Source organism: Rhincodon typus, chromosome 22 (genome assembly GCF_021869965.1).
Source record: "Rhincodon typus isolate 14 chromosome 22, sRhiTyp1.1, whole genome shotgun sequence".
NCBI lineage: Eukaryota > Metazoa > Chordata > Chondrichthyes > Orectolobiformes > Rhincodontidae > Rhincodon > Rhincodon typus.
The window spans coordinates 16,554,574-16,564,758 of record NC_063353.1 but is presented as its reverse complement, the minus strand read 5'-3'; the positions used below and the strand labels follow the sequence as shown (position 1 = coordinate 16,564,758).

The following is a 10,185-nucleotide window of genomic DNA, read 5'->3' as shown; positions in this document are numbered from 1 at the left end:
TTGTACCATTTAGTTTGGTCAAAAAAAGTAAGATTGATTGATTAGCTAATAATGCTCGTTCTGAGTGCAGACTAGTCTATAGCCAGATTCAAATCTCAAGTCATTTCAGTCTTTGTGTTAGTACTAAATGTTTCGCATCCTTTTGCGATCTAATTTGGTTGCCAAAATTGTTTCTTACATTCTTTATTCTAATGAACAGAAAACTCAAATTCACGGAGGCAAAATTTCTTCCGTATTCAAGAAGTTTCTAGTTCTGCTGTAGCTCTAATTTGCCTGCCAAGGTGCATATGTAGTCGTGAGAAGAATTTTTATAACTGTCCCTTTGTGTACGTTTACACCACCTATCATGCCCTCTCTTTAAATAGTTTTCTTGCATGGTATGCTTTAACAGGCAAGAAAATTGAACATTTAATTGGAAAATCAGAACAGTTTTTACTTCAAAATAGGATGGGTAAATATGTTGGTTTATAAGTCTAAATGAAAATGTTTCCCTTGCGTTGAACATTTAACTTGTAAACTACTGGATAATTGCATTTCAAGAATATAAATTGTTCTTGTTTACCTACTCTACTCCAGTATAAAAATGTTTGCTATGTTAAATAATATTTTAGATTGAATCAGAGACAGTAGCGTCAGAACAAAGCCTCAACAATGCTACTGAACGCTTAGCACAGATTGAAAAGGACATTGATGAAATAAAACAAAAGACCACAGACAACATACACACTGCAGAAGACATTGGGGACGCAGCAGATAAAGTAAAGCAAACTGCAGATGAAGCCAAACAGGTGAGCATTTTTAACCATGGAGGAAATTCAGCATTCAGTCCTTTTTGTCTTAGCTGAAATTGTTCAATTAAAACCTAGAAAATTTTCATCTCTGGTAAAGTAATCCCAGGTTCTTCAAGTTCCTCTCATTACCTCCGATACCTGAGGCTAGGAATCAGTTAGGTTGATCCTTTTTGTATTACATTCAGTGGCTGAAAGGTAGCAGCCTTGTCTCTGGGTCAGAATAATTAAAATCCAAGTCCACCTCAATGGTCATGACTGCAGTAATGAGGGGAATGCTGCACAATTGGACATGGTCTTTCGACTAAGGCATTAAGTTCTGGCTTCAACTTCCGAGGTGGAAGTGAAATATCCCACATTCAACACTCAAAGAGAAGCAATGGGCATAGGGTGGGCAAGACCAGGTGGCTGCAAATTGTCAACTTGGATCGACGGAGGCTACAGGGGTGCAGTGGGAGAAGCTGCGAGTTGTTGGGTGCAAGAGAGAGGAAGGCTGCGAAAGGATGGAACGGTTTTAAACATGAAATGAACACTCAGTTAACTGGAGGCTAGGAAAACTTAAAATGACTGAGGTAATGAGTTGTTTACAAATGAATTTGGAATCTGCACCTTAAGGCTGTATATGTTGAGGAGCTACTATATGAGGAAAAGTGCAGTGGATTATACTGTAATGAACACACTGATCAAGTTTAAATCAGAAATGCATAGTTGGTATATTCCAGCTGATATGAATATGTTATTGCTTTGATTTCAGCAGTAAGTAGTGTTTATGCTGATAGCTTTTAATTTTGTTTAGAATTGTCTTGTCTGTTTTTCTGTGGGGAAAATAAAGCTTTTGTTCCTAACTTATGCCTGTGATTTTTGTCAGTTTAAATACTCTAGTGTCAAGGAAATGTGGTATTTTAGAGTTTTGAGGCTTTAAATTTAAATGAAGGGTTTATAATTATTCAGGATATTGATGAACTCTTCTACCTAGGATTTGCCCTGTGTGACACAAATGGCGAAGGTAAAATTACACTGTGACGGTACCTCATAATAAATAAGTTCCTGAAAAGGAGCCCCTGAAAATCAAAATGTAGTATTAAGGAAATCTCATGGGAAGTCCTGTTTGTGGTTGGTGGAGGGCAAAGAAAGATATTTTGCCCTAATGTTCAAAAATTACGAATGGCACTCTGTACGTGAAAGTCCTTTTTCTTTCAAATAAAACAAATAGCAAGTTCGCCATCCTTTAATTTCTTGCGTTTGGTTCCATGTCACATACTTTCCACTGCTCCCTATTTTAACACTTCCTTAAGATAGGGAATAGGATGTGACTGTTTCATTGACTTCCTCTTAATGTATTTTGGATGAGGGTACATAAAATTTGGCCCAACCATTTGGTCTCAATTCCTCAGGCTGCTAGTGACTGCCTTAACCAAAATTTCTCTTTTTTTTAGTACTCCTACCCTCAGCAGAAATTCAGTGTCGGTAAGTTTGCTCCTGTTGCTATGGGAATACATTACATTTCCTGGTTGTTCTGAAGGAAATGAGGAGTGGGAAGTTCATTGAACATAGACACATCCTGCCAAATGGCATGCATTTATGCTGTTAATCTAATTATTGCACTGTACATTTAATTCCTGAGTCCAATATATAAATACAGTTGACAGAAACTTCCTGCAGAGCACATTGATTACCCGTCCAGTGAGATGTTATCTGTATATTACAAGGTGCTTTCTTTAACCTAGATACTTGATACTGTCCTGAAAAACAAGTACACCATTGTAGAAGACACCATCGTAAAAAAATCTGATGCAGCTTCTGATGCTAGGAAAAAAGCAAAGTTATTGCAGAGTGAAGCTGAATCTTTGTTATCAGATGCAAGTCGGAAACTTGAGTTATTAAAGAGTAAGTATTACACTGAATGTAAAGTGGTGATTACACGATTCAATGGGCAGGACAATAGTGAAAATGCTCAAGCAAAAGACTGAGGCTGCTTCTACAAATATTTATGGCTTAAACTCAAGTTTTATTGACGAAAACCCTTAAAGTTAAATGTGCTGTAAACTATTTCAAATCCGGTGTAAGATGGAATTCAGTCCAGCTGTTCAACATCCTTACATTTGGAAACACGGCACTGTTTATTTCTGATTTGAGTAGCTTAACAATTACTCATTGACAGGCATCAAAATGTTTGGGCTAAGCGGAAGATACTATTTCGTGACTATTGATGTTGAGGGTTTAAATTTTGTGTGGATTGAGCTTGAGGTCAGGGTTGAGTGAACAAGGAAGTACTAAGGCATTGTGCCAAAAACATGTTGTACTACAAATTTCTGATTCGTATTGTACACAGAATGAATGAACACACATCTTTTTTTATTATCAGCAGCAGATCAGGAGAAAGGACCTTTTTTCAAAAAAAACATACATGCATAAATATTGTTTAAAGCAATTTCTTATCTAAAACTATCTTATGTTCTGACTCACATATATCTAATTTTGATCACAACAAATTGAAGTTAAATTCATAAATTGCCAGTTATAACACTCAAAAGGAAATACCATCTAGTGGTTCATTGTTTGTTTCAATTGATAGTTCCTATATTTAAGAGTTGTAGATTTGCTTTCTGCTTTATTTCAGCAAACATCTGTCCTTTGCTAGTGAAGTTCATTAGATTTCTCCAGATTTTTCAATGTTTACATCTGCTAACATCTTATTTCTTAGCACAGCCAAGGCTGAAAGTCCGTCTCCTCAATCTTCTTGATACTTGTTTAATTACAGTAATTTTAAATTAATTATTTTGTTGGATTGCAGGCCAGAACAGAAGCAATCAAGTTTTATGTGTAGGTTAGTCACAGTTAAATTTAGAGAGAGTTTTTCCCCATCTGATTGGGGCTCAGTGTTATACCGATCTTGGCACTGATGCTAACAGAAGTCACCTTGTGCTACCGGAGTGTTCTGAAATTGCAGTGACTCAACTTTGCACACTGGATATTTTGAGGGGTATAAATACCAAAAAAATTCTGGAATAAAGCAAGTCTGAACAAACTAATCTATATGCAAACCATGCATATGTTATGGATGTGAATTTTGTATCTCCTAATGCCATCTCCATTTTGGTTAAATTACTTGATTCAAGCTGTAGCTTCTATGACTTTTTCATCTCCATTCTATTGAAGGTAAATCACTTGATATTAGTCACAATAGATTCTGTAAGGATATTGTCAGCAAGTTAAAGGTTAAAATTAATAAAATGTTTGTTCATGCACTTTGGCTGGTTCACATTTTCAAATCACATTATTCAACATGTTTCACCTGAAGGGATCCTCACCCCAACCTGAAGCATTGACTTAACTTCCCTCAGCTCTAAATAGCTTTGACAAGGTGATGTTCTTGCATGTAGTTTGAAGATTTTATTTTCTATAGTCAATATCTTTCTGTTCATACATTGAAATATTAAATTTATGAATATTTCAAAGCAAAATAATGGAAAAATGTGAATCAGATTAGTACCTTGTCCATTCATCTACCAAAGGTATTTTTCTACTTGCATGTCTGCAGTGTTAAATTCTTCTGATTTTCAGTTTAAAAAATTAAAACGAAGCTAGTAGCTTGTTCTAAAGCAAACTGCACCAGATACAAGTTCAAAGACTCCAGTTAACAGTAATAGATCAAAGCATGTATGACTTTTCAAAAGAAAAAGCATGAGTTGATCACCATATGAACTCTCCAATCCAAATTTTAAAAACTATTACAATTAAATAATCAATGCAAAAGATAAAGGTAAAATTGAAAGCACAGTTGAACATTAAGATTTAAATGCAGAAATAAAACCACTTAAAGACTTGTATTGAATTTATTTCATAAATGAGCAGCAGCAATTTAATTTATTCTTCATTGGTATATAAGTATTGCTAACAAGGTCTGCATTTGTTGCTCATCCCAAGTTGTCTTGAATTGAGTAGCTTGCTAAAGCATTTCCGAGGATAGTTAAGATTTGATCGTATTGCTGTGGGTCTGGTGACACGTTGATCAAACTAGATAAAAACGGCAGATTTTCTTCTGTATAGGAAATTGGTGAAAAGAGAACTGTGATTTCACGAATCGATCGTTTTGTGGTCACAGCTTCTGAGACTAGCTTTATAATTCAGATCTATTAAATTAAATTCCAATAGCTGCCATGGTGAATTGTACTAGTACATCTTCATTCTCTTCAGATTTAAGCTAATTGAATTGGAAAGCAGATGAGACAAGACTGTTGGAAATTGTGTATTCATATCTAATTGCTTAAGAATTGCAAGTTAATGTTGTGTTTCCTTACAGAACTAGAAAAAAGTTATGAAGACAACCAAAAAGCTTTGGAGGAAAAAGCCCAAAAGTTAATAAAACTGGAAGAAGATGTGCGCTCATTGCTGCAGACAATTAGCCAGAAGGTTGCCATCTATAGTACCTGTTTATAATAAGAATCACTTCACTGATACTATATACTTAAAGTTGCCTTCCTGTCAGTCCCTGATATTGTACTTTTTAAGCTGAAGAACAATCCATGCCAAGCCAACATTTTAAATGGAAAGCTTGCGAATTTATTGAGTTATTGTTTAAAAGTAGTACATTATTTGTATGTACTTTAGTTGTTAAACATTTTAAATAGAAACCAATGTTGCAACCATGGAATGCAATTTGTAAGCACCAGCAGTATTTTTTGTATTATTGTTCTTTAAACTTTGTCTGAAATGAAGTAAAAGTTCTCGGGTAAAGGTAGCAAACTTTTGTAGCCAGTATTGAATACATTTATTGCATTCAAATTTTATATAAAATGGACATCGTAAATATCCATTACGCAATAAATACTTTCTAAAACAAAACTGCCTTGGTCTTTTGCAACTTCTTTTTATTCACTCACGAAATATGGGCATCACTGCCCGGCTGGCATTTATTGCCCATCTCTAGTTGCTCTTGAGGTGGTGGTGGTGGTGAGCTGCCTTCGTGGACTGCATGCTGCAAGTGGACCCATAATGCCTTTGCAGAAGGAATTCTAGGATTTTGACCCAGTCACTATAAAAGAATGGTAATATATTTGCAAGAATATATTTGCAAGTCTGTGATTCAGTTCTTTTCCATGTTTGAACCAAGGCTGTAATGAGGTCAGGAACTGAGTGGCTTTGGCAGAACCCAAACTGAGTGTAACTGAGAAGTTTATTGCTGTTTGATAGCACTGTTAATGACACTGTCCATCACTTTACTGATGACCAGAGGTAGATTGATGGGATGATAATTGGTCAGGTTGGATTTGTCCTGTTTTTATGTACAGGACATACCTGGGCAATTTTCCACATTGCTGGATAGATGCTAGTATTGTAACTGTACTGGAACAGCTTGGCTAGGGGAATGGCAGACTCTGGAACATAAGTCTCAGTCCTATTGTCGGAATGTTGTCAGGGCCCATAGTCCTTACAGTATCCAATGCCTCCACCTGTTTCTTGATATCATGTGGAGTGACTGAAATTGGCTGAGGATGGTACCTGTAATGCTGGGGACCACTGGAGGAATCATCCATTTGGCACTTCTGGCTGAAGATTGTTGCAAATGCTCAGTCTTATGCACTGATGTGCTGGGCTCTTCCATCATTGAGAATGGGGATATTTGTAGAGCCGCTTCCTCCAGAGAGTTGTTTAATTATCTACCACCATTCACAACTGGATGTGGGCAGGGCTGCAGAGCTTAGATCTGATCTATTGGCTGTGGGATTGCTTAGCTCTGTCTATCACTTGCTGCTTATGCTGTCTGGCCGCTTCACCAGGTTGACATGTCATCTTTGGGTAGGCCTGGTGCTGCTCCTGGCATGCCCTCCTGCACTTTCCATTGAACCAGGATTGATCCCCTGATTTGATGGTAATCGTTGAGCAGGGGATATGCCAGGCCATGGGGTTGTGTTGGAGTACAATGCTGCTGCTGTTGATGTCCCACTGCACCCCATGGATGCCCAGTCTTAAATTGCTAGATCTGTTTGAACTCTGTCCCATTTAGCACAGTGATAGTGCTACACAACACACTGGAGGTTATTTTCACTATGAAGGCAGGACTTTGTCTCCACAAGGACTGTGCCGTAGTCACTCTTACTGATGCTGCCATGATATCTACATCTGTAGCCAGCAGATCAATAAGGATGAAGTCAAGTATGTTTTCTTGGTTCTCTCACCACCTGCCACAGGCCCAGTCTAGTGACCAGCTCAAGCAGCGCTGCTGCAGAGCCACTGATGGTGGTGAACATTGAAATCCCTCACCCTCTGCTTCTTCCAGGTGTGTTTCATTGTGGAGGAGAACTGATTCATCAGCTGACAGAGGACAGTACATGGTAATCAGCAGGATATTTCCTTGCCCATGTTAAACTTGAAGCCTCAAGACTTCATGTGGTCCAGAGTCAGTCAATGTTGAGGACTACACTTATTGCTGGGGAAAGTGTTTGTTCTGTGGCACTTTTCTGAAAACCCCTCAAACAGTGGAAGAGACTGAAGTCTAATATACCAAGCAATCTACTAGGGCTATATTTAGATGACTGTTATCATCACAAGCAAAGCTTCAGGATACTGGCTTTGAAATGAATAAACCATATGGTCCTGTGATTGGCTATTTCTGCTTCAAGAAGAGAGCCAAGTGAACTTCACTGCGTTGAAGACGAGGCAGACCAACAATACTGGGGAGCTTTGAACATAAACATTAATAATTTACTATAGTTGTCCATTACCAAATATAACAAATTAGGGATTGTGTGTGTGCCTGCACCTAGAAAAGGTCATTTAGCTGATTTAGGTTGAGAAAACCAAGTTTGGAAGTCCCAATATCATAATGCTGAATCTGAGCAGAAAATAAATCAACAACTAGTTGGAAATTGGATAACAAAGAAAAAGAGTTCACCTGGGAGCCAAAAGCCTATATTTGTTTTCAGTTTCTTGACCTGAGACTGGGATTGAAGGTAACTATTCTCTCATTGTCCCCTATCCAAGTGCTAATATGGTGCAAGCCCTGGTAAATTTGTCATTAGAACTTTTGGCCATAGAGTGTCATTTTAAAATTGCTTTAACCGTTGCTCCTCTTGAAAAGACAGTTGTGGATTTCCAAGCATGATCTCCAGCAGGAAATCCAAAACCCCAGCCAAATGGCTAAAACATTCAAATCCTTATGGGCTTCCATTGAAGTTGGTGGGGAATTTGTTAAATTACTTCTCCTCCTACAATCTTGGGTTTTATTTTGTCATACCAGCTGTCTCCACAGCAGGTGGAAAGAGATGGCAGACTGGAGGAGAATGCAAACGTGAAAGCACAAGCACAAAAGGCTTTTGCTGGGGGAGAATAATGTGGAGTACAACCATCTTTAAAGCTTCGAGTACAGATGTGCAAATAGAAATAACTAAATGAAACTCAGGTAGGAAGTAGTTGTGTTTCAGAAAGATCAAACATAAATCATCATATGCTCTAATCTGAAATATTTTACCAGTATAGGAATATAGCAATGTAAATAAAATCATTTAAAAATTACATGATGAAATTTGGAGGGATCTTTCAGTATTTGTCCACAGATTCCTGAAGGTGACAGGACAGAATTAAGGTGCAGTTAAGGCATATAGGAGTTTCCTTCACTATAGTAGGCCATGTCCTTGATGTACTAACACTATTATCTCCTTCCCCTGCCAGACTATTTAAAATTTCTCCCAATAGCATTAACACACACACTTGCAAGGATATTGGTCCCATCTGATATCTGTAAAGCTGAAAATAGGATAGGAAGAAAAGTAGAAAATTAATGAAATGGATGCCCCCTACTGGCAATTACATCTCTAGCATTGCTGTACCATGTTACAAAAAAGTTTAATGCTACGTTGGTTGTACGATCAAACATACTTTGAAAAATATGCTTTGAAAGTCCCCATGTGCTGACTGCCAAGAAGTTTGAGGGCAGCAAATTAACCCTTCACTTAACCCTGGGCAGATCTCAACAAAAGAGTTAGCGTTCAGTCCAATTTTTTTTTGATTGATACAAGGCAGTATAGCAATCAGTTTGGATTATATTTGCATTTGAGACTAATTTCCCATCAGGATCTGCACAAGTTGCTCAATGATGAATTAACCCTGTCTCATCAATTATTAACATGTCATGAACTATCAATTACATATTAACCATGGAGAATCCAAAACTTAGAATGTATTTGTAATGTGTTAATTAACAAAATAAATATTAACAGCTATGTTATATCCCCACTATTGACAATTTTTTTTAAACTGCAGTTCAAGTCTGTATCTAAGATGAATTTAATTCATCAGATTAGTTCAGTCTTGGTTGAGAAGTTAGCAGTATTCAAAAATACCAAAGAACTGAAGCTGTTGGAAGTCCAACAAAAACAGGAATTGCTGCAGAAACTAAGCACATTTGGCAGCATCTATGGAAAGAAAGCAGAGTTAATGTTTCAGGTCCAGTGAATAATAATTTTAGGGCCTGAGCACCTACCACACACACCTGGCTTTATCATCACATGGGCTGCTACCACAACAAAGTCATTTGGGGTTTGAGTGAAGATTTGTTGCTCGGTGCTGATTGTAGACTGTGTGTTCACCAAGCTCGGCAAACAAACCGACATCTACAACAAAGCTATTGTCAGCCACTAATGGTCCACATTAGCAGCTATTGATTCACCCAGGCTGATCATTTCCCATTCCTTTGTCTGCCCAACTGCTGTATTTGATCTCCGGGCTCCATCTCCACATTGTTTATTCTCCAACCCATCTTCAATATATATACACCAACATTTTCTTCAGCACTGATTATAGTTAGGAAAAATCACTGGACCTGAAACATTAACTCTGCTATCCCTCTACAGATGCTTCAAACATGCTGCGTTTATCCAGCAATTTCTATCTTTATAGTGTCATTGAGTTGTACAGCATGGAAACAGACCCTTTAAGTTAACAGTACTTATCGGTTTACTTTATGTATAAATATAGACAGTCTATATTTTTGTAGCTGGCAATTTTTCCAGAACTTGTACAACCCTTCATTCTTAACTGAAATAGATGAACTGGGATTTCCTAAACTTCTTCAGAGGATGGTGATTTTGTCTGTCAAAGTGCTGTTAATTCATTCTGGAGCTGTACAATATACAGAAGTGCCTAACCAATCTTCTATTTTTTCCAATCTGTTTTAATTTTGCTACACACATTAGAAACAAATTTCTCTCAAGAACTTCAACAAATGCTAAAAGAATTAGAACATTTTTGTTGGTTAAGAAAAAACATCTTGTATATCATTCATTTAAAATGTATTCTTATTTATCAAAGACAACAAGGTGTAGAGCTGGATGAACACAGCAGGCCAAGCAGCATCAGAGGAGCAGGAAGGCTGATGTTTCGGGCCTACACCCTTCTT

General features: G+C 37.4%; 1 long non-coding RNA gene across 1 annotated transcript; it reads left to right on the top strand.

Moving 5' to 3' along the window:
• The first annotated feature begins 589 nt into the window (after positions 1-589).
• LOC109915146 lies at positions 590-5,633 on the top strand. The gene is made up of 3 exons (XR_007264482.1): positions 590-788; positions 2,516-2,675; positions 5,092-5,633. It is a non-coding gene; the product is annotated as an uncharacterized LOC109915146 (long non-coding RNA).
• The last annotated feature ends 4,552 nt before the right edge of the window (positions 5,634-10,185 follow it).